This window comes from Amblyomma mixtum, chromosome 2 (genome assembly GCF_055824585.1).
Source record: "Amblyomma mixtum isolate Tamu chromosome 2, ASM5582458v1, whole genome shotgun sequence".
NCBI classification, from domain to species: Eukaryota; Metazoa; Arthropoda; class Arachnida; order Ixodida; family Ixodidae; genus Amblyomma; species Amblyomma mixtum.
The window spans coordinates 234,105,860-234,130,467 of record NC_143013.1 but is presented as its reverse complement, the minus strand read 5'-3'; positions in this window follow the sequence as shown (position 1 = coordinate 234,130,467).

The window sequence follows — 24,608 nt, the reverse complement described above, 5'->3', positions numbered from 1 at the left end:
ACGGACGCAGCAGTGAGTCACTGACTACTAAGAGCTGAAGTGTGCTAAATACATATATGCGTTAAGGCAAGAAAAGAATAACAAGAAAGTGGCTGCCTGAGAGCACGAGTATTTCAATGAGGCCAAGCTAGTGTATTAGAGAAGAAAACCAAACTTTGTGTGGCACGTGAGACTATTATGTGAAAATCACATGCAAGAAACAGCCCCACGGGCAGGTGCCCGAGTGCGGTCAAAGCCGTTCCGCTGAACTCGAAAAAATTGATAACATGTCAGCAACATGTTTGTATTAACCATAAACTCTTAGTTTCAAGTAATACCTTTTCTGAAACGAAATGTTCGTTAATTTGCGCTAAAGTTTATACTGCGCAGCGGCAAATGCCGCCATGCAAACTGAGTCTTCGAGAGTCGGATGGCAGCGTTAAGACTTGAAGATGTAAGACAAGGATACATACAGGTGAGCTTTACTGCAGATAACGTATGTACAACATTATGTACAGCGCGAAAAACTAAGACAGGGGAAGAAACACGCAAACAAACTCACCAACAGATACGTGCCGTGCAACATGGGGGTTGTGTACAGAATACCCGTATCATGTGGGAAAATTTATTATGGGCAGACTGGAAGGTGCCTCAACGTCCGCCTGAGAGAGCACGAGAGGTCGCTGGGGACGTCTGCCGCGTTTTCTAATCTTCTCTGCACTGCCGTGACTGCTGTAAGGAAAATGACAGCGTGTGTACTCCTGACTTGGGGCGTGCTGACGTTGTCTTCAGGCACAGGGATCAGAAGTGCCGGGAAATAGTAGAGGCGTATCTGATCGCCACATAGCGCATTCCATGCGTTGCAAAACCTTCGGTGGCGTTACACCAGGTAGAACTGGATTATCTTGATAGTACTGCGGCAGTGCAATGAGGCTAATGCGCACGTGTGGTTTTGTTTGCAGTTTCTGTTGTTTTGCTTTTTTTTGTTGTTTCATGTTTTGTGCGCCTGCGCGTGTTGGGCTGAAGCCTTTATAACCACGACTTTCCTAATAAAATTTTCAGTTGATAGTCAGCGCTTGTTTCTTTGCGTGTTTCTTCCCCTGTCTTAGTTTTTCGCGCTGCCATAATAGACAGTTTCAGACAAGGTCAGACAAGGAGTGTCTGACCTTGTAATGTTGTTCAGGTTCCAGATTTTCGCCCACTCTAGCCGGACGGCGCGGAGCCACTCCCGGCCCTGTAGAGGTGGTCCCTTGTGGTCTACGACGTAGAGTGGAAGAATTGCAGAATGGTCGCCGTGCTGCACGTTGACCGAAGAGACCCCCTGGGGTCATACCAGTGCTCCTGTGTAGGTACGAAGTTTAGCTGTAGTAGGCTCCAGTACAGCCGAAGGAGAGAGCTGACGGAACTGCGTCTTTGACATGACGGAAACAGCAGCTCCAGTGTCCAACTCCATGTTCACCAAGACGCCGTTGATGGTCATCAGTACGGTGACAGGGTCGCACGGAGCTGCGGATACCCCGTTAAGACTCAGGGTCGAAGCTTTCCGAGACACAACTGTCAGCATCTTCACATTCTTTTTCATTTGCTTTTTCTTGGAAAAAGTATTACCACTGCTTCTGCAGGCTCTCAGGATATGCACCTGTTTGTTGCAACTGAAACACGTGGCGTCCAAGTGAGGGCATGCTTCACTCGTGTGTTTTGGCGAACCACAGCGAAAACAGCTTTTGCGTGTTTTCTGCGCTTCAGCCTGCACCTTGTACACATCGCTGACTGCGGCGTCTGTGACGCGTGCTTCAGCAGCACTCTTTTTAGCCGCTTCCATTGCAAAAGCCCTCTCCACCGCTTTCTGGAACGTAAGCTTGCTATCTTCTGTGAAAAGCACTCGCTGAATGTCTTTTCGTAGCAGGCCACACACGAAGCGGTCCCGAAGGGACTCGTCAAGGGCGCTTCCAAACTCGCATGTTTGCGACAGTTTACGAAGCTCGGCAGCATAACTAGATATGGATTAAACGTAGAAAGTTGGGCTAGTTGGTTGGTAGTAATATTGTGAGACATTCCAGCGGCTAAAAAGACAGGGAAGAAGGTAGACGAGACAGGACGAACGCCGGCGTTCATCCTGTCTCGTCTACCTTTGTGTCCCTGCCTTTTTAGCCACTGGAAAGTATCACAATAGTACTAGATATGGACTCGCCTTCTCGTTGACACCTCCGGTGAAACTTGGCCCGTTCTTCTCATGACGGACGGCTTCGGGAACAGGTGGTCGCTCAAAACTTTCTTGAGGACATCCAAACTTTTCGTAGAAGGCAGGTCTGGAGCAGTTAATGACTTCAACATCCCGTAGGTCTTCGGACCGATAATGCTCAAAAAGGCGTGTACCTTGTCGCCGTCGGGTACTCCGTTGACAATCAGGAACGACGTAAGCCGCTCTTCGTACGAAGCCCAATCGCTGGCGGACTCGTCGAAGGGTTCCAGTTGGCCCAGTCGCCCAGCGAAGTGCGTCACTGCTGCCTCGGCCCCAGTCATGACGACAGTCACCGGCTCCGCACACTGCAAAAACGATAGTCTTCTTCACGGAGTGAAATTCGGAAACACTTGCCTTCCAAACTGAAGAACGCCGTCTTCTATCCCGTCCTCGTCGCCAGGTGTTGTGATGTGTGGTTCATGAGACGCGCGCGTTCATGCGAAGGAGCAGACAAATTTCCAGGGGGCTAACGCGGCGTTTATTCCCGCATGTTCGTCGGTGCGTGGCTGGCCGAGAATAACCCACCCGTAGGTTGCGGCGCACGCCTTTTATTCGTTTCTGGCGCGCATGCGCATTAGCGACGGCGGCGATAGCCGGACACCACAGATATTGCTTTCGCAATTACCGGGCGTAACCAAGCTAAGCCACCGCGAATTTTTTTACCACACACTATAGAAATATGGAATAAAGTTAGATGGTTCTCGCGTACAATGCCGACTGATCAATCTAATATAGAACTGCTTACCGATATTACTTTCGTGGTTGTATTGAAATGCTGTGTTACCCACTCCTGCTAACTCTTTCGGAAAACAGACGGCAGTATTTCTGAATATATAAAAGGCAAATCAGCTACGGTCGGGCATTGAAATGCGGGCGTGCAATTTTCAGATCTCCAGCTCCACTCTCAGTTCACCAGGAAGGCTTGATCGCATTCAGGAATCGGAGCCAGCAGCGCTGAAATGTAGGCTTCATCGGGTATACAGCCTACGCCCACGAGTTCTCCCGGTCGAAGCTCCGCTAGATTTTGACTTGTCCGTCCGCCAGCTTTATTCAGCTTCGGTTGCCCACGATCGGAGGCATCACTACAGGTTTCCACACCTGAGGGTCCAGCCCCCTCGCTGTCACTCTGGTTGCGCTTGCAAAGCTCGGTGGCCCGGTTTTCAGTTGTGAAGATGAAGAGGCGAGCAGTCAGTACGAAAGAACTGTCTGCTCCGCAACTGAACAACACAAGATAACATTCGCTTGGAACGATGGAAAAATGAGACGAGGCCTACAACCTGTTTTGGTTTTCGGCGTTCCGCCTATGCCTTGTAGTAACTAGAACTGGAATATAAATGTAGGCTTTGTAGAAGGCGACGCCAAGGGATACCACGTGGTTGCTGGAGTGAGATTACATCGCACATGTATATTTTATCACGCCCTCGTTGCCAATACAGTAACCGAAAAAGTGCGCCACATACGATTCACTGTGATTAGCTTGCGCACGTGGATGCTGGCACTCGCATGTGCCAGAGACTTGGGCGGAAGAGGGCTTTACTAGCCTTTGGAGCTAAAGTGTATACAAACCACAGACACGACGACACGGAACCATAAGCGCGAACATGTTACCGCCTGACAGCATGATAATTGCGATCATTCCACGCAACCGACAACGCAGAAATAAACAACGGGTTTGGTTTTTGTTTAAATGATCGTATTTGGAGCCACGCCGATGTTCTAGAGTGGAGCAAAACTCGTTTATTCAAAAAAGCTGGATTAAAACAGGAACAAGCCAGGAGACGTGGTATGTTACCGCCAGGTTAGAATTATATTGAAAACAAAAAATAGCGCGCACGGACGAATACCTGTATATACAGTCTAGCCCGGTTATAACGAAGTCGGCGGGAATCGGAAATCATTTCGCTATATCCGCTATTTCGTTATATGTGGACTACGAAAAAAAATGCAAACATCGGCATACCGATTTATTGCCGCTGAAAGAAGTCGTCCAGCGTCCCCTGAACACGTTTCGCGAGTGCGGACTTCGGGATTGCGGCTTCCATACCATCCAACTGCGAACCAAAGATCTGGTCGAACTACGCGATAAAGCGATAACGATAAAAATGAGCCACGCTTCCAACATGCACAATGCTGCCGCGCTTTCTCCCTGCCTTGCACACCGCGGCACCGACATAAAACAAAGCGCGCGCTGCCACACCTCCTGCAGACTGCAATGCAGCCGTGGCGCCGACTGCCTGGGAGAAATAGAGAACCGAGATTGGCCAAGACGGCCGCTCTCTTCGGCGTCATCGAAAAAAAAAAAAATCGTCTCTGTTCTTTTTAACATTTTTCCCCAGCGCGGCGTGCTCTACCGCTCTACGCCGTGACGCCGTTCAAGAACGGCGCAACAGGAGACCGGCGTGTCATGCGATGCAGTGAAGCAACCTTTCGCTCCGCAGGAGAGCAGACGACGCCACGAAAGGAAGCCGTCAGCCGAATTTTGCTCTTATTTTCGCGGAAAAAATCGCCTCAAGGACGCAAAAATGTGTTGATTGGCAGATTATTTTTCGGTTGGTATTAAATCTTTTCGTTATATCCGCTGCCGCGCTCTTATTTACTTCATTAAAACCGGACCCAAAATGTATTGAAAATGCATAAATTGGAATGGGAAATTGAAATCCCTTCGTTATAACCGCGATTTCGCTATAAGTGGCTTCGTTATAAACGGGCTAGAGTGTATCTATATATGCATTCTTCCTATTACATGGCACCTTTGCGACACAGCGCTATTTGTCCCCGCCGTTCTCCTTAGGCAGTGTGCGCCGGTTTTTGCCTTCAAGACGGACTACATCCAACTAGCCAATATCATTAATCAGAGAGGTTGAACTGGCCAGAAGAGCTCAGTTTAAACTAGCAATGTGTAAGCAACAAAAGTGCCACTAATCCCCGCTCTCTTTATTACTGCGTCGTCGTAGCCTCATAACTGCAAACCGGGCCATGGAATATTAAGCGGTATTGGGCGAACTACATTGTTTGGACTCCAAAATGCAAAGAGAAAATCTACACAGCTTAGTAAAACTGCATGTATCGTACCCACACGGAGAAATAACTTCAAAACAACGAATGAAAAAAAAAAACAACCTACGAGCAACGCAAGACGTTTTTATTCCCTCTTATTTATAGAATTCGAAAGCACGTGCAAAGCCTGGCGCGCGCAAACACGCACTTATTCTTAATCCTCGCGGGAACAAATCATTATCTAAAACAAATTGATGTTCTGGGAGCAAACTAAATTGTGAACAATTCGCAAATGCCGGTACTGCTCGCTCCCGGCAGAAATGCGCTCACTCTTAAACCACGTCGGAACAGAATATTGCATGAAACAAATTGACGCACGAGGCGCAAATCAAATTCTCATTGAAGTTACAAAGCATAATCTGCAATCTCTACACTACATTATCTTACCGGAACTACTAAATTGTACTCCACCTACTCCACCTTGGGGGATTCCCCTAAACATTTGACCGAAATTGTATTCAAGTGGAGAGAAGGCAACAACCTACCTTCTTTTTCCTGTCGAAATTGTTTGGAACCCTTTCCGCTTCCAGTTGTTGGTTCGCGGCATGCTGGCTTGCAGGCCATTCCATTGCAACCACAGTGCCTGTATCGGAGCGAAAAATACTTTCGATGAAGAAGCCGTAGCAACAGGCGCTTGCGAATGTCGTGATCTAGCTGGTTTTTCTGCATTTCTTCTATTTTCTCCTTGGATAAAGCTAGAAGGCCATCCAGGTCAATCTTCATGATGGAAGATATAGGAATACCCTCGGAAATGTCGCAATCAAGAACGCAGTGCGCAGCAAATGCGACAAAGGACGCTCAGGTACGACAACCCAAGTCACAAATTCGTCTTGGATCTCATCACGTGTGCGAGAAAGGGTCGCTGGTAACGAGAGTGATTCGGGGCTGCACCAATAGGCTTCACCTTCTGTGCTCAAGGGTGAGAGTGTTGGCGCTGGCAAGCCAGAGGGATATTCGCAGCACATCAGTGTCGTGACGATACCATGTTTCGGTTAAACTGATGACATCAAACGATACCGTTAAGCTTGCCAAAAAATGAGTCAGTTGATCAACTTTGTTCACAGCTGATTGCATGTTGAAATGAATTAACATGAATTTCTTATTTTTATCTAAGCCAACATATTTATTAAATTGTGAGGGTGTGTAATGAGGTGTAGTCCTAGATCCATTTTCCAGAGGCAAGAAAGGAAGAACAACTCCTGTGTGATGAGTAATGACGCCGTATTACGTCATTTTAGCAAATCGGATTGACTGCTTATCCGAATGATATCAGAAGTCTCTGTTCTGCGTGCGAGTATGCTGCCGTTTTTTGTCCAGACGTACTTCCAAGACGTTTCCTTTTTCTTTGCAATTGCGGCACCAAGAAGGTGTTTGTTGTCAGGAGTCAAATATTCATTGACATAAATCCGTTGAGCGGGACCAGTAAAACCAATGTCAGTAGCTGATAGGGTTGCCTTTTTTGCTGCCTCAAGAAAATGGTTTCTCTTCGTACGGGTCGTGAATCTGACAACTAGGTTAATGTCATTGCTGTTCTTGGTTTTAACGCTATGAGCGATGTCAGTGTCTGCCAGGTCAAGCGGAATGCTGGTGGACTATGCGATTTGCAAGGCTACCTCAGCAGCTCTGTCTTTAGCTCTGAGTGGCAAGCCCTTTATCTCCACATTGTTCGACCGGCTGTATTGCTCCAGTTCAGCAATTCTCCCTTCAGCTTTAGTTAGCCTCTCTGTTAGATCCTTGTTTTCCGGCCTTAATAGAGCACATTCCTGCTTTGTCCTCTTGACCTCGGCACTCAGAGTTTTCAGTTCTGATAGAGCATTTTTGAAGTCATCAGCAGCGTCAGAACAAAAAGTTATGCTCTGGTTCATTGAGCTTATTTGGACACGCATTTCGCGTTTGAAATCTTCAATGGCTTTCATGACATCAGCAGTGGCAGTCGACATCGTCAACACAAATCGCAAGACACTCAGTCGGCAGTGGCAAATAATGGAAAGTTTCGTCTTGTATAGGTAAACGCCTCAATGCAGGTGCACTCACCTATGAGGCACAAAGCAGCATAGGAAGCAGTTAGTTTCCTGCACAACATGCCACCGCCGACTGGATGGCAGATCCGATGAGGGGATCCTTATGCAGCCCGGGCAGCAGGTGACGTCACGACTGCATCTGTGGCTGGCAGCTCTCGTAGGCGCTGTCGATACGACGCTCTCCCGCACGTGTCTTCTTCTTGCACAGTTCGCTGGTGCAGTTGCGTGAAACCTATGAGGCACAAAGCAGCATAGGAAGCAGTTAGTTTCCTGCACAACGTGCCACCGCCGACTGGCGGTGTTTTTTTGTCACTGGCAGCGCAGCCAGCTCGTACACATGTTCTGACCCCACTGCCGGCCGTGTCGACCTCGCCGCCCTTTACAAAGCACTCCAGAGCGTCGACGCCGCCCTTCTTCCTCCACTCACTGGAACATCGCCCTCCCAGTTCGAAACCACGATACCGGCAGTAAACGAGGCAACCGGTTCCCCAGGAGAGACGTTATCAACTTTGGCGCTTTGTCTGTACATATCCTTCGTGGCAACACTAAGCCACTGGGATGTAGCCAGGGTCGTCCAGCTTGTTTCGGCTGCCCGATGGCTCTCCCGGACCCTGTGACCTGATCTTGACCGGCTTCTGGAAATTGGTCCATACTGTTCTTTTTTTCACAATTTTCCCATCATCTTAATAGTACCTTTTGCGCAAACCCCGCGTTCGCGCTTGGTGGGGCCCCTATAGCGCCACCGCTTCTGTTCACGTGATGAAGATGGCGAGCGCGGGAAGAACGTAACAGTTCAGGGGCCGGCTCTAGCGGGAACCATCATCTACAGCTGCTCGGCGCTGGCCGAACCGCTTTCGTTTGAGGCACGGCAGCAGAAACAATAAATGTGGTGCCGTCGCATCTTGTAGCACGGTTGTACCACGCATCTTGTACGGTTTCTACGTGCTGCGCGATGGTGACCAAAACAATGCGCGAAAGTCATGCAGATAGCTTAATCGAATTCATAAAAGTTGTTGCAGCACTCAATTTTTCCACCACTGGGATAGACAACGCGATTTTTTTCATAATGTGTCTAACATTGTCGTCCAAGCAACGAGAGGCTCGAACTTCCAGACAGATCTTAATTATGCAGCTTCAAAACGGCAATAAGCATTCCCGCCTATGAACGCGGAGGGCGCATTGTATAATTTCTCAAAAAAACGGATAATCAAGAGCCATACAGGTTGTTTAAAAGATATATTTCAAATAGCATGCCATCATACAAACAAGGGATCACATCATTAAGCATGTGGCACCTTTTCTCAGGTTTAATTAGCGTTAAAAAAAGCAAACATTTTGTAAACCACTCCCCCAATGAAAAATTTGATTATCAAGAATGCGTGTAGGTTTGGACATTTCTTACATTTGCTGGAGGAGAACGCAGATGCGGCGCTTCGAATAGTATTGAAATTCAAGCACGCATTCTTTGCATATCTTGGTCAGCTTTTGTTTAAATCGCCAATCAGGGGGGATCCAAGCCCGGAATCTGGGTATCCTGCAGCACATCGCAGATTTTGTTGTAGAGCCACTCCCAGTCTACGGAGTCGTCGTCATCATTGGGAAGGTGTTCTTCTTGGTTGGCGCCCATCGAGCCAACCTCCTTTAACGCAACTTGGCCAGGATTGTAGACCATACAGCCGTTCACCACTGCCGAGGGGCCCGCCTCTTCGTTGTCGCCGAGGTTGGGGTTTGGTTTGCAACGCTTGGGGGCCGGGGTGTCATCTGCCAACAGTAGAAGCGTAACATTATGAACAGTATAGCAGCTTGGGACACAACGGAACTAGACGTCCCAAACATTGTTTAGAACACAACATGCTTAGAAAATTTCTGTGGAGGTCTCTTCCTCCATGCATCCCACGTTTACACGGTAATGACCATAAGCATATAGCAACGCTGTGATATGGCATCCAGCAGACCATAATAATGCATATGACGCGTTCTTGGTAGTGAGACTAGAATGCAGATTTTACATTTTTATCGTTTCCGCATAGCATGCAACCGCGAAAAGGCGGGAAAGATGACTCGACGAGGAAAATATGCACCGCAAAGCTTTGCACATCTGACATGGAACTCCCGCGCGGGCAGGAAAGTTCCCCATTGACTGTTGAATTCAAGCAAAAGAGAGTGGATTAAACGCAACGCTTTGTTACTAAGAGCATTCAGCTTGTAAACAAACAATCACAACTTCATATTTCTGTGCTATCTGCTGGAACCCGCCCCATGAAATCTACTACTCAGTTCAAGGTTGACCAGCTTAAATCTTTGTATCCCGAAACAAAAAATACAAAGTGAGCCATGCGGAGCAATAATGCAGTCGAAAAGGCGGGAAATTCTGAACACTAGGTTTTTCAAGACTTTGCAGCTCAGTCAAGCTAGAGTAATAGATTAACGCAAGCGTTCAGTTGCTACATTTTGTTGTTGGCCTTATGCAAATGTTAAAAGCTTGGGCTGCTCGGGTAATTCAGAGCGCGGGTTCACGGCGGGATGGCCAGGGCCAAATTTGAGCGCCATCTGATGATCTATCAGAGGCGCCATAAAGCTATCCGGGACGCAGAAAAATTGAAAATCTTAATTTAGTGGAGTCGGCGCTTCACTCTCTTACTCCATAGAATGAAGTCACTCGCTGCCGCTTCGCAGCGCACTCGCGAAGGAAACCAGTGTCGCGATGCGCCCCCGAAATTCTGATTGAATTTACAAAGCATAATCGGCTATCTCTACACTACGTTATCCTATCGGAGCTACTAAATTCTATTCAAGTGCAGAGAAATCAACAACCTACCTTCATGTTCCTGTCGAAATCGTTTGGAATCCTTTCCGCTTCCGTTCGTTGGTTCGCGGCTCGCTGCTCTGACGGCCTTCCCATTACCACCACGGGGCCTGTATCTGAGCGACAAACACTTTTGATGCAGGTTCCGTAGCATCAGGCGCTTGCGAATGTCGTGGTGTGGCTGGCTTTTCTGCATTTCTTCTATTTTCTCCTTGGATAAAGCGAGAAGGCCATCCAGGTCAATCTTCATGATGAGAGATACAGGAATACGCTCGGAAATGTGGCAATCAAGAACGCTGTGTAGCAAATGCGACAAAGGACGCTCAGGTAAGTCAAACCAACTCGCGCATTCCAGGCTTGGATCTCTTCACGTGTTCGAGAAAGGGTCGCTGGTAACGAGAGTTATGCGGGGCTGCACCAATAGGCTTCACCTTCTGTGCACAAGGGTGAGAGTGTTGGCGCTCTCAAGTCAGAGAGATAAGGGGACAATGGGCGTAGTTTCCTACTGATACTTGGAACCGGAAACCAGAGGGATTAAGGAGACCAGACCCCTCCTCTTTCTCGCTGCTTCCTTTCCCACATACTTAACAAAGGAATTGGCTTTTGGGTATTTGAAAGAGGGGGAGGTAGAGGAGGTACCACCTCGGAAACAAGGTACGATGAGAACCGAGGCTGGAATTTGGAAGCAAGCAGATGAGTCAAACTGGCGCTGCAGGGATCATAGCTTGGCATTCTTGTGACGCCACATGGCTTGCGTGTAGGGAACTAAAAGCGACAAATGTTTTATGCGTGCGACCCTGTTCTCCAGATATTCCCTTTTGTAAGAAAGGGTGAAAATGGATATCTCTGTTAGGATCTCTGCTTTCTGTCTCCTAATTGACGGTAATGGAGCAAGTGTAGCGCATCAGCAATCCATGTATAAAATTAGAAATATCTGCAGATACCAGCAAGAAAACGGAGAGCTAAGGACAGCGAGGTCTTTTGACTCTGTACACTACGTCTGGAAAGATGCGGTGGCGTTAACTATTGTACCAGCATGTAAGTGTGTTGGATACGGAAACTGCTGGTGTTGGACAGGCCACTTCCGGCCGCCTGGTTCTAATTCACCTTGGTTGATATGTCCCATTTTCCTAACGAATTTTACTCATCCACAGTGCAGCTTTAAAACTGACTATAGTTAAATTTCATTGACAATTCTTATTCGTCTTAATAGAGCGTCGGTCCTGTGTATTTGTGTTCTTGTCAAGTGTGTTAACTAAGCGCTAGCAAATATCAATCCAAACGCTTTCCAACTAGCCCAAGTTTCCGCCTTAATAATCGTCTTAATAGATTTGGCTCAACCCTAGTGCGTCCTTAAGCATCTACCCAAGCAGAACAGGCAATCGCCCCAATGTTGGAAACGTATGGCAAAGGCCGGTCCTGCATGGGACCACGGAGAAATTATTGTTGGCTTGGGCAGGCTCGTATTTGTACTATGTAACTTTAAAATAAATAATTTTATTCATTTGCAACATTGGGCCGAGTACCCGTGCCGCTTGGGAATCCCGTCCGGCAGCAAAAATGTATAGTTTAATCCCAGAAATGGGTATATTTCACGTTACCATGGGCTCTCATAGCGCCGCATGCGGTATTTTGTCGGAGCGTCTTTTTCCCGTGCGTGTCATGCTAAGAGTAGGCGCAATTCTATCAAGATACCCTTGTTCGCTGGCGGGTGCGGTGAGCAAATGCGTACTCTATCAAAGGAATTGCAACTGCGCCTATTCTGGTTCTGTCAAAGTGAGGGCAAAGTTTTTTCAGATTCGAAACGACGACCTGTGCACCAGAGATGTTGTAATATGTTGGTTATGAAAGGAAAAAGCTTCCACAGAAAACATGTTTCTTCACGATATTTCCCGGAAGAAAGGTCAGGGAAAAAAGTTCCTGTCAGGAAACGCCTCTATCTTGGCATACAACTCAAGAACGCTGCTGCTTTTCTCTTACAAAGGAATTCCATTCATTGACTTCGGCCGATTCTCATGAACCTGCTAGGGTGACAACACAGAGAGTGGCTCTACAATGGAGAGAGGGGTCTGTCCGGGACAATGGAGTGAAGGGATTTACCCGTTCTCTACTACTCCCTGCTTTCTCCTCTTTTTAGTTACGTTGCTTGGCAACTTTCTTACGTGATTGACTAACTATTTGGCTTCCATGTAACGTAATTTCAGATATACATTCTGCGGGCTGTGCAATTCTAGAGGATTAAATTTCTCGCTTTGAGCACCAGTTATAGGCGCGGACGCTACAGTATCTTATGATATTGCCGGATATTGCATCGAAATTCCCTACGCCTATTGAATTACGAGGTTATACTTCCGCTGTGCGTGCAGGTACATTTTTATGAGCCGGTCGCACATGTTCCTAGTGTCTATATGTACCGGGCGTAGAAAACTAATGAGCAGAAGTTTTCTCAGAAGAGATTGAGCCCTGCTCACAGGTGCCGACTGCATATGGTAAGTTACAAATTTACCAACGTCCGGCACAGATGTACTATTACACATGTAACTGTTACACATGTACTATCCACAAAACTCGTGATGACGATAAGAAGCTTAAAATAGAGAACGTTACGTAAAACATTGCTGAGCACAGGGGTCCGCTACATTTAAATATATCATGAGCACCACAATCAAAGCATCTTCAACTATTCACATTCAAAGCGCACCTCTAAAACACATATCCAGAACCTCCGAACCAGCTTGTGCCCTTTTTTTTTTTTGCTTCCTTGACACCATGTCGTGAGAGTGTACGGTATTCTATAGCGACGACATGGTGCCGGCTTTCAACCTTCGCCTCACAGGGTTCAGATCATCAATTGATTTTATAAAACTTCGGACCGAGGAGTGCCGCATCCAGTCACACTCTCGCGTCTAACGGTACCGCGCAAAAGCAAGAAGAAGTCTTCCTCCAAGACCTTCTCAGTCTATACGACCACTCCGTTCTAATCAATCACTTTATTCTCGATCCACAACACCAAGCTCCAAAGTGGTTTAAAACTATTGCACTTGGGAGAACCGTGCAGGCTCAAGCTGACACTGCACGATTTATGTACAGGGGCATTACACAAACGATTGCTTTCCACTTTTCGCACCGGCGCATTCATTGCCCGAGGTGTAGCTGCTTATACTGTGAGTGCCGGGAACGCCGTTAGACCGCTTCGAAAAAAAAAAAAACTCGCGTGGGGGCGTCACTGTTGCTCAATAGCGCGAATACAGAGGCCCACTTGCCTACCGCCGCCATCATTTTTCTTTGGGCGCCCTACATCCGTTCATTTTGTAGTGGCGACCACTTCGGAAATTCTTCTGATTTGATTGCGCCATTTTTTTTTTGCTGCGAGTGCACTTTGCCTCCCGTTTAGCTCCGCGAAGCCATACGTGTCACTCGTCATGCCGTAGGACACTCCCAGCAAGTGCACTTGACTTGGGCGCTTGACAAGGGCTAGTAAGTTTTGTTGTAGTTTTGTATTCCGAAAACTTTTGTAGGCCCCTGTGCATAAAGCCGTCAAGGCAAAGCTTCATGCCTCCTGTGCTCGCCTTATTAATATGAATTCTGAAAATAAGTACCGCAGCATTTAAATCAATCCTGGGCCCTGTATACGACTTTTAGCTCTCTGCATACTGTTGCACCACGTCTGCTAACCCGTACACTTACTTTGCAAGTACTGGTGGAGGCACGAAGCTGCTGTCTCCAAGAGCAATGCATAGGCGCTGAACATACCAACTTCTAGGTATTGCATGGGCTCATGTGATAGCACGGTGATAGTGTACAGGACGTGCACAGTGCTTGTATCATTTACCTATACATAGAGGGTGTCTAGCAATAGTTTCGGTTATCAAGTCAGGTGTTTTCTCAATGATCCGATACATATAAGATATATCTTTTGTACAGCTGCTTTCTGAAGTTGCCATTTTCTGCTTGTATTTAGCTTGGATCCATTGAGTATACCAAGGTGTCCTTCTCGACTTGTGTTGTGTTGAAAATCGGCCGAACATTAAGCGATAAACCACTGCCATACTTGCGTTGCGTTGACTATACCGTTGCGTTTACGTGTCAGTGATTCTTTCCGCCGTCAAGGAACTTGGATCCGCTTAATGCGTGGCGGCCGAATGCTGTATTCACTGCGGGTTTAGAGACAGTTGATGACAATCATTTCGGGAGATTTTTTCGTAAATAGCATATGGGCACGTTTTTTTCCGGAACCGGGGTTACGCGACCAGGATGCACAAGGTAGAAAATGGCTAATGTGTCACCCTCCTGCTGCTCCGCAAAAACAGCGCTAAGACGACGAACAAAAAGAAAAGAGGACAACAGGACCGGCGCTCACTATCAATTGAAAGCATTATTAGAAACAACACGCAATATATACTCCATCGACAACCAAGAGCGCATGGCAACACCAAAAGCTACAATGTTACATCAATCACCTGGATCAAGATACTTTAGTTCACAATCATGAACTGTTACAGAGGGGATGCTCACGCACGAGTGAATGTTTTTTTGGACATGATAGGCTTGACTGATCTCTCGTGTTAGTTAATCTTTGTGCTTGTAAAGGATCCTAGTTTCATTAAAAATGGGTGTACATGATTTTTCAGAAGAGTCTGGTTAGTTATTCTGGGAACAGTTCCTGTAATGCAAGGCCAAGTTTGAGGATCCTGTACAAGCACAAAGATAAACTAACACGGAAAATCAGTGAAGCCTATCGTATCCAAATGAACAGTGACTCGTGCGTGAGCATCGCCTCTGTAACAGTCCATGACTGTGAACTAATTTATCTTGATCCAGGTGATTGATGTATCATTGTAGCTTTTGGTGTTGCCATGCGCTCTTGGTTGTCGATGGAGTATATATTGCGCGTTGTTTCTAATAAAGCTTTCAGTTTACAGTCGGCGCCAATCCTGTGGTCCTATTTTCTCTGTCCTTCGTCTTAGCGCTGTTTTTTCCCAGCAACATGTACCAACTAGCTCAACTCTCCGTTTTATTGCTGTCATCCTGCTGAATACCTTAGAAAGCAACTGCCTTAAACATGCAGGTAAGTTGCTAAATTGTATGGAAAACAATTCCTAGGCTGCGAAATTTCATTCAATGTCCTTGGCCCACGCGTGTTTTTAACCACTTTTAACCATAATAAAACTAAAACAACTAAACATAATGAAGAATGAAACGGTGGTTAACATGGTCAGTTCTTCCTCCTCGCAGCAAAATCTGACCTATAATATCCCACCGTGCTCGAAGCGCTACTTCCGACGACCGCAGAAAATTATAGCATGATGCAGCAAAAGAGAGACATTTATTTTTCGCTGCTGCTTCGTGTTCTGTTTTTCCCCTTTATTGCGGCATTTATTTCGTATGCTTTCCGTGGATCTAATGCAACTAATATGTTCAACCTGAAGTACACAGGAACCAATAGGAAATAACGATTTATAGAATCAAACATTATTTGGCTGATTCGACTCTGCATATAGCATGCAACAATGAGGAAGAGATTTGTCAGGAATAAACGCGAAAGGCGCTCATGCCTGAGCCAGAGAGGTTCCACGATTTCATTATGAGTTTCCAAATATTTGTCCGCGCGCAAAAATAGCAGGAATCGACGCCATGCGAGCGATAACGAATTATTTCGCGATGCTTTCGAGTTGCCCCCGCCATTATCGCACACTATAATTCACATGAAACGCCACTTAACGTCCATTAATTGGTTAGTTTATTTGCACATTTTCAGGGATAGATATCGCCGGGAAGAGGAACCTTGAATTTTTTCTATAGTCTAAATCGCTCCTATGGACAACGAGAAAATGTTCCTTCTTATCAAGCCTGAAAATCCGCAAGGAATAGACAATACAGATAAGAAAATTTCCTAATCTACAAGTTTACATACTTTACGGCCGGAAAGGATCAACATATCCAGAGGAAACTTCTAATCACTCGCATTCCGGTACTGGCGTAATTCTTTAAGCAATTCTTGCGCATGGTCAGAGCATTTCTTAGTACTTCATACCATGGCTTATCCTTTCTTTCACCCTACCGTTCCACCACCACCGGTCCTTTCTCGCTGCAACGACATTTCTTTTTCTCTCTCTTTGTTCACCTAACTTCTTGATGTCATTTCTCACGAATCCTTAGCTTCCATATTCCTACCTGCACATCTTCCTTTTACTCTTTCTCTGAACTCGCCCCAACTCTTGCTCTTTTTCCTATATTTTTTTATTTTCTTCGGTATTTTGTTTGGTCAGGCTGACTAAAACCTTATCTAAGTTATTGAGGTCAACGCCACAAGTCGCACAAAGCCGCCTCTCCCTGCTGGACAGGCAGCCTTTCAAGCCGCACCTTTCAAGCCGCACCTTCGGATTCTTTTCTGATGAACTGGCTTCTTTGTTTTCCGAATTTTACAGGTCAACTTGTTATCAACTTTGCAGCCAACATGCCTGGGCAAGATTCTTCCTTCCCATCCTCACAATTACATTCCCACTTCACACCATCCTCCTCCTCATTGGGCTTTCCTCCTCGAATGATGACCCACTTTAAACTCCGCCAATCATACGCGTTTTGCCCAGCAGCAGGCAAGTCCTCCTGTCGAAACTTTGACAACCACCCTGAGGTTTCCCCTTTCTTGTACAGTTTGCGATTTATGCTTGATCGTATTTGGGCTATGGTACTCTACATGGCTCTAGTTTGGGAATATTTTCTCCTAATACTTAAAGAAGATTTTTTGTTCTAGCGTTTTTTTCTGAAACCATTAAAGCATGGGCGCAGTTTATACTCCTGAACCTATGACTCCAATATTAGTAGAAAACAACATTTATGTAAATAGCCTTGTGCGCATAACGTAAATGTGTCGCAGCTCTTGGCGCCCACTCACAAGTCGAAGAAGTCGCCGCCGTCGGTGTAACCGAATGGAACCGTAAAAAATAAAAAACATTGCCGAAATTGCGATTCGAACCCGCGGCGTAATAAACAGGTGAGCTTGCCCATTTCCCTCTCGCCTTTATTCAAATAGCGAAGCGTCAGTCGCTTATTTCATCTCTGCTGCCTCTCCGGACTCTGTTGCCGTGATGCGCACATGCCGAGCGTTTTGCGCGGAGCGGCCGTGCTGTTGGGATGTACAGTTGTTTTCAAGTGCTGCTTTACTAGGGTTTTTTTTTTCGCTTTATTGCGACATGCTTTCGCTGGATCCGTTGCACTTGCTATGCTGCACAGAAATCGATAGAATGCAAGGCTATACAGTGTGAAATGTTATTTACAAGTTTCGCCACTGCATAGCGTAAACGAACACTGGGCGGTGGATTTTCTGGAATAATGGTGCAGCATCCTAAGGACTGAGCCAGAGCATCTGCGAAAATTCCCCGACGATGAGGAAATATATTTAACTCTTTTAGAGCTCAGCCGCACCATTGTCGAGCGCACCATTTTCAAAAAATGTCGTTTCACTTCCATTAATTGCTCAGTTCATTTGTATATTTTGCATCTTTGCAGCCAGAAAGTTCACCGCAGTGTAAGGAGGAGCAGAAAATGTCGTCTGCAGTTCATTTCACTCGTGGCCATTAAGTAGAACTGGCTGTGTAATCCTAGCCACTCTTAAAATATCTCAGAGCAGGAATGCATGCGTGCCGCCCCCTGTCTCCGCTTCATAATTATTCCTTACCCTTGCTCCACCTCAGAGGTAAAACATCTCGCCCGACGCTTCCTTTACCAAACGTATTGCTGGGCTTCTTCTGTACTAGATGTCTCAATAGCCGTTTCCGAAGACGATCGAGTTCTGTGCGGTTGGCTGCAGTAATATATGAAAGGTCCCACCGATGTCGATGCCATTAAGTTAGGGCATAGGAACATAGAGCACGAAATCTTCAGACGTGAGCAGGCGTGTGCCAAATTTGCGGACACGTACCGTCATCAGAGCCCTGAACGCCACTGTTGGGCAGAAGGCAGCGTACAGCGAGGGTCTTGACAGCGCACGGCCTGTGCACACGCGCTGGCAGCTCCAACGGAGTTCCGCTGCTTGGTCATATAATTTTCGTTTGGATGCCGTGATTGCGTGCCTTTGCTTAGCTACCGAAGATGATCATTTAAATTTCCTGTGTAGTTGGCGCATTTGAAATGGGCGATGTTGAAAACAACTCAAGAAACCGGGAACGAGATTTGTTTTATAGCTCAGCTCTTAAGCGCCCATTGGCTGGTCGAGCGGCGTCGCCGTCTGCATAATAGAGAGTGCGACAGCTGCGCCGCTCGCTCATAGATGGCGGCGCGGGCACATGAGGAATGTCGACGCAAAGTGGAGAAAGCGAAGTATTGAACTGACAAGTAAATATGTGGACAGCAGTTGGGGGGCGAAATCAGCAATTACCGGTGTAGAAAAAGGCTAACGAAACAGAGATGGCTGTGCGCAAAAGAAGGATGCTGACGGAATCGGCACAGGGAACATTAATAATGTTTGAGCAGGTCAAGTGCCACAAGATGAACCCTGTTCTGCGGGTTTCAGTGAAGGGCTGCACCCTACAGTTGAACGCAGCGGGCATGATCTATTGAAAGCAGTGGGATGTACATACAGTGAAGGAAAAATTGGTTTTTAAGCGAGTAAAAGTAACCAAGAGAAGGTTATGTGGTTGGTGGGTAAAATAAAAACATGCCACCAACCAATTTAAACGGTTCAGCCCGATGCCTCCATCTAGGGTGCGCCTGGGGATCAGAGACGTCCAGACGAGGCTGACAAATAATCTACATTCTTTCAGCAGGCTTATTCAAGAAGTTGTTACATCAGGCATATTAGTTCAGAGCCGACTACGGTGATGAAGCAAATACCTAATTTCAATCGTTTTCAACTATTTAAGAAGAAAGAGCAATAAAATGTTTTCAAAGCGTTTATTTCGCATTGTGAAGAGTATATTGAAGAAACATATTCTGAGGGGTGGCAATGAACGCTACTCTAAACATGTGATTTGTAAAATGTAGCCAAAAGGAAGAAGTTGAGCACGAGTAAAATGATAAAGGCGTATCCAAGTGGATATTTGTCAGCGGACACCAGATTACTTGAAAAAAGAAAAAGTCACCTATCACCTTCAAAACACCCTTCTAGGTTTGTATGTTCCGAGCCAATTAGCACGTTGCCGCCGTATTTTCTTGCAACCATTTCAGATGGAAACGCCACACAATTTCTCTGAAACAAGTAGTTCACTTATTACTCACCCACACCAATGAAACACTGAATCGTGACGGTAACATATCTGCAGCGAGCTTTGCCTTATTTATTGTCGCTAAAGTAGGGTATTTTATCATCTGACCAGAAATAGAAAGCAGCCATATTCTCCAAACAAGGCTACTGATAATGAAAGGGAGTGCAGTAGCATATTCCACAAGCTAGGAGGTTTGAGGTCTTCTCAAACAGTCACTTTCGCGAGAGCATGAGGTGAATTCGCGCTATTTTCGCAAGCTATACCTAAAATTTTTGGCTGACACTATCTGGGAAGCAGCATCAGCAGAGAACTGTCAAAGCGTTGCCTGCATATTGTTCTTCTTACCTTTACTTTGCAAATATTCATTCTTTTCTAGGGATGTCAGTTACCCGAATGAAAGAAACCGGAGCATTAGATTATAAAGAGCATCTTTATTGACCTGCATCCAAAAAGCACGCCGACTAATGCTACATCACAGTATCAAGGCATCACATCGGTTTGTGAGCTTAATGTATTGCACCTTGACAAGTGGGCTTGGGGAAACATTTGTACAATGAACAGGCTGCAGAGCGAGTAATACATATCAAAGCTTGTCCGTTAGGACATTTGTCATGCAATCGGAATGGCAGATATGCGTTGGCCACCGATGACTGGTGCTGAGAGGGAAGTATGGAATTTACTTCCGTTTAGGCGCGCTTTCACTGCTCGAGGAACGAAAGATCCGGGTCCGGAACTGGGGCGTCCTCCGGCAACTCGAAGGAATCTTCGTACAGCCAGCTCCAGTCCATGGGGTCCTCATCGGCGGGAGAGCGCTGCATCTCTTGCATTCCATTTTTCCGGTCACCATTCGTGAGCGTCAGAACGAGGGGGTTGGCTCCTGCAGCGCAGGTCCACCTTGGAGATGGGCCGGCCTGTGGCTCGGCTCCGCAAGTCGGGCTTGGCTTTAACTTCTTGGAGGCCCGGTGTTCATCTACGAAGATGAATAGACGAACTGTTAGAAACAAGTGCCGGCTTTGTGTAGAATTGAGCTATGAAACAATGCATTTCCTTAAAATTAAAGCAAGAAAAAACAATCCCTACATCCAGCGCCTCTTGTCCGCTTTTACCCTCCGTAGGGCAGAGGGTTGTACTGACGACGCCAGTGAATACTAAGATGATGCAGATGGGACGTAGAATATGGATAAAGAAGTTTCAACATGCCGCGCTACAAATACGGGATAATCAGAAAGCGCCCCATACACAAATCACTGTGGTTAGCTTAAGGGCCGTGTTCCATCTCTGCCAGCCGTTTCCGGCACGGACGCAGCAGTGAGTCACTGACTACTAAGAGCTGAAGTGTGCTAAATACATATGCGTTAAGGCAAGATAAGAATAACAAGAAAGTGGCTGCCTGAGAGCACGAGGATTTTAATGAGGCCAAGCTACTGTATTAGAGAAGAAAACCAAACTTTGTGTGGCACGTGAGAGCATAGTTATTTGAAAATCACATACTGAGGCAGCCCCACGGGCAAGTGCCCGAGTGCGGCCAGAGCTGTTCCGCTGAACTGAACTCGAACAAATTGATAACAGGTCAGCAACATGTTTGTATTAACCATAAACTCTTAGTTTCAACTAACAACTTTTCTGAAACGAAATGTTCGTTAATTTGCGCTAAAGTTAATACTGCGCAGCGGCAAATGCCGCCATGCAAACTGAGTCTGCGATAGTCGGATGGCAGCGTTAAGACTTTAAGATGTAAGACAAGCATACATACAGGTGAGCTTTACTACAGATAACGTATGTACACGACGAACTCAGCTTAATATATTGCGTACCGAGAACAACAACCCCCAGAAACGCAAAAGGTTCGTAAGAGGTATTGCTGAAAATGCACGAAGATACCCGTGCCTTGCTGCAGCCGTTGCGTCATTTGTGAACGCACCCTCAAATTACGCGTGAACAGAACAATATTTGTACATCGCTCTGTGAATGCACTGTAAACAAATTATTAGACAACGTTACCAATACTGGCGTCCCTACGCTACGTTGTTCCGCCCGAAATAGTCACTGGAAATCAAGTGTTTAGAACTTTAGTACTTACCTTCAGGTTCAGTTCGCAGTTCGTTGATAACCTTGCTGTTCTTGTTGGACGGTTTGCGAATCGTGGATTTCTTGACGGTACCATTGCAGCGGCACCTTTTTTCGGCTTTTCCGTCTTCGTCGTCTTCTGAGTCGCTAGAGTAGAGCCACGACCAGTGTTGAAGCAGGAGATGAAGCATCAGGTGTTTGTGGATGCCGAGGTCTTTGCGGCTCTTCTGAATCTTTTCGATTTTCGCTGTGGCCCCGGCCAAAATTCGCTGGACATTCATCCCCATATTCAAAGACACCGGATTGCGCTCGCAAAAGATACACAGCTTTGATCAACAGGTACCAAGATGGAGTGCCTTCATTACTGCAACTGTTACGTTAAAGATTTGGAGTTCCTCATACGTTTGGGAAAGGGCAGCTGTGAAGAGAGTAAAGTGCGGCTCCACCAATCGGCTTTACCTTCAGCGCACAAAGGGGTACTTGGTAGTGCTGGCAGAGGGAGATAAGAAAAAAATGGGTGTAGTTTCCTAGAAACCATTGGAAGCAGATGCCAGAGGGTTGACGTCATGTTGACCTCAAATGTTGACCTAATTTTTTACATTCCCCTTTTTCCGAGTAGGCGTCTTCTGTTGTTATACAACAAAGCAGGCTTTAAGGTGTTGGAAAGGGGTGAGTAAGGGGAGGAGATTTTCTTCGTCGAAAGTGCTGAGTCATTTTGGCGCTTCAGAGACAACCTCATGAGCATTATAATGGTTACGCTGCGGCCATGCCGAAAACTAACGCAGGCACGGGTTTAATGGTCGTTGCCCAGGTTTCCGGAATTTTATTTGTGCAGGTCTTTAAAAAATGGTAATCCCTCGTATACATCTTTGTTTCGTGTCCATTTGGCGTAAGATATAAACAGTGTCGTGCAACGAAAAAGACTGTGGTAATGACGAATGCTATGCCGATGCCCCAGTAAAAGTGCTACGCGCCGAGTGCAAAAGTCAGTATTTTCTCAGTATACTAGACCGAAACAGATATAATGTCCTCAACGACCGTACCTGCACGCATGAATGTCACGTACCAAACCTACGACTGCTCCACAGGCCACTACTGATGCGTGGCGTTAACTAACGTTCGTGGTTTCCTGTATACATCTTTGGAGATGAGTCACAAACACAATGCTGCTGAATTTATATTTCACCTCCTACAGCAAAATTGTTTTTTTAGCGCCACGTGGACAGCATTTTATCCAGTCACGGTGCCTCATAGAGTTATAACTGCATATTTGGGGAATTGTTGTGGCGTTTTTGACCTTGTAATTAGATGGGTTCTTGAGTTGTATCCGGTTATAGTCATGTCGGGGGTTCCGTGTTTAAGGATAAATAGTTTTTGTAATAGAAAACGATGAGATGTACACGACATCTATTCTATCCTTTGCGTTATTCGAGCATGTCAAGAAGTCTACAGACAATCTATAGACCATTTTTATAAACAGATGCGATGGCCTGAACGGTCGTACGAATGTTACGTAGAAAACCTACGACTGCTCCACAGGCCACTACTGGGCGCCTGGCGTTAACTAACGCTCGTGGTTATGCTGTATACGTCTTTGGAGATGTGGTACAAACACAATGCTGCACAATTTATATTTCACCTCCCTCAGCAAAAACGTGTTCTTTAACGCCACGTGGACAGCATTTTAACCAATCACGGTGTGTCATAACTGCATATTTGGGGAATCGTTGGGGCGTTTTTGGCCTTGCAATGCCACCATTATACACACTATATCAAGAAATAAGTCCATGTTCTTTGACTTCATAAGAAAATGGGTACTTCCATCACCGACAGTACCTTCACACGACCCCCTTTCAGCAAATGGCGTCATCTGATTCTCATGAACTTGAAGCGTGAGATTTCTGGGTGCGGCGCCGCAACAAAGAAAATGGTCTAGCACTAGAATAGAGGGAAGGGTTAACGCTCTTTCATTAACCACTCCCTTATTTGTCACAAATGTGGGGTCAGGAGAATCGGCCGACACTGTTCGGCTGGAAGGGGTCCTTTGTTGTGAAAACCGCTGGGATCTCGAGTTGTATCTGAATATATTCAGTTCGGGGGTTCCGTGTTTAAGGTTAAAAACTTTTTGAAATAGAAAACGACGAGATGTACACATCTCTTTTAGCCTTTGCGTTATTCGAGGATGGGGACATAAGTAGAAAACTGTCACCCTGCTCATTACCTAACAGAAATACACTTTTCAGTCTGTGGAGTTCGCATGTTTTACGCCATTGGAAAGAGCCGCTAGTATATCCATGTGTAGAAAATTGAGCTAATCTTTCTAGCCTATGCTTGTTCTCTGATATCTGCGTCCATTATTCCGCACCAATCCGCAAAATGCTCATATCCAGGTTTTCTGGACAGCAGCAACTAGCACCGTCTGCCCATCCAGTTAATTTGTGGGACATTTAAACTTGCATTCATTAGAAAGCTATGTTCCTTACCAATTTAACATGAACTCGGTGGTAAGCCTCCACAAATTTTTCTCCTTGCTGCAAAATCTCACCTATAAAGTACTTCCTCCTATGACTACAAACAGTTCCAACGGCCGTAGCAAATCAGGAAAACATACCCAACATTTGAAATTCGTTAGAGCGGAAGCTTGGGCGAGTTGGTACGACATTTTTCTGAATAGCAGCGCGAACTTGGACGAGGACAGAAGAAAGACACATGGACGGGCGCTGACTTACAACTGAAAATTTTATTGCTTGGAAAGTGAAAATAAATATGTTGCCACCAAGCAATAAAGGAAAAACAACACACTCAATCATACATACTCATCATTCGTACACACACAATTATGAAGGAGCCATACGCTATATCACTTCTATGTCGATAGAAAGTACAATTCTTTAGAAGACAATGACAAAGAGGGGGTGCTGGCACAAGATTCTGCTGACCGGATGATTTGTCCCGCTTCAATGATCTCAGGCGTTAACTGATTTTTGTGTTTACTTATCACCTTTGTTTTCTGGAACTCCGGCTGGCAATTTCTGCTCTCACAATCTTAGCAGTGAATACCTAGATTCCATTTCACGGTGTAATGCACGTTTTTGTTGTGTTCTTTTAGCCGTTCATTTAGGCATCTGCCCGTCTGACCAACATATTGCTTGCCGCAAGAAAGTGGAATGACCTAGACGACACCCTCTTGGCAAGCATCGACACGGTTCTCGTGATTAGTAGTACATTCTTGT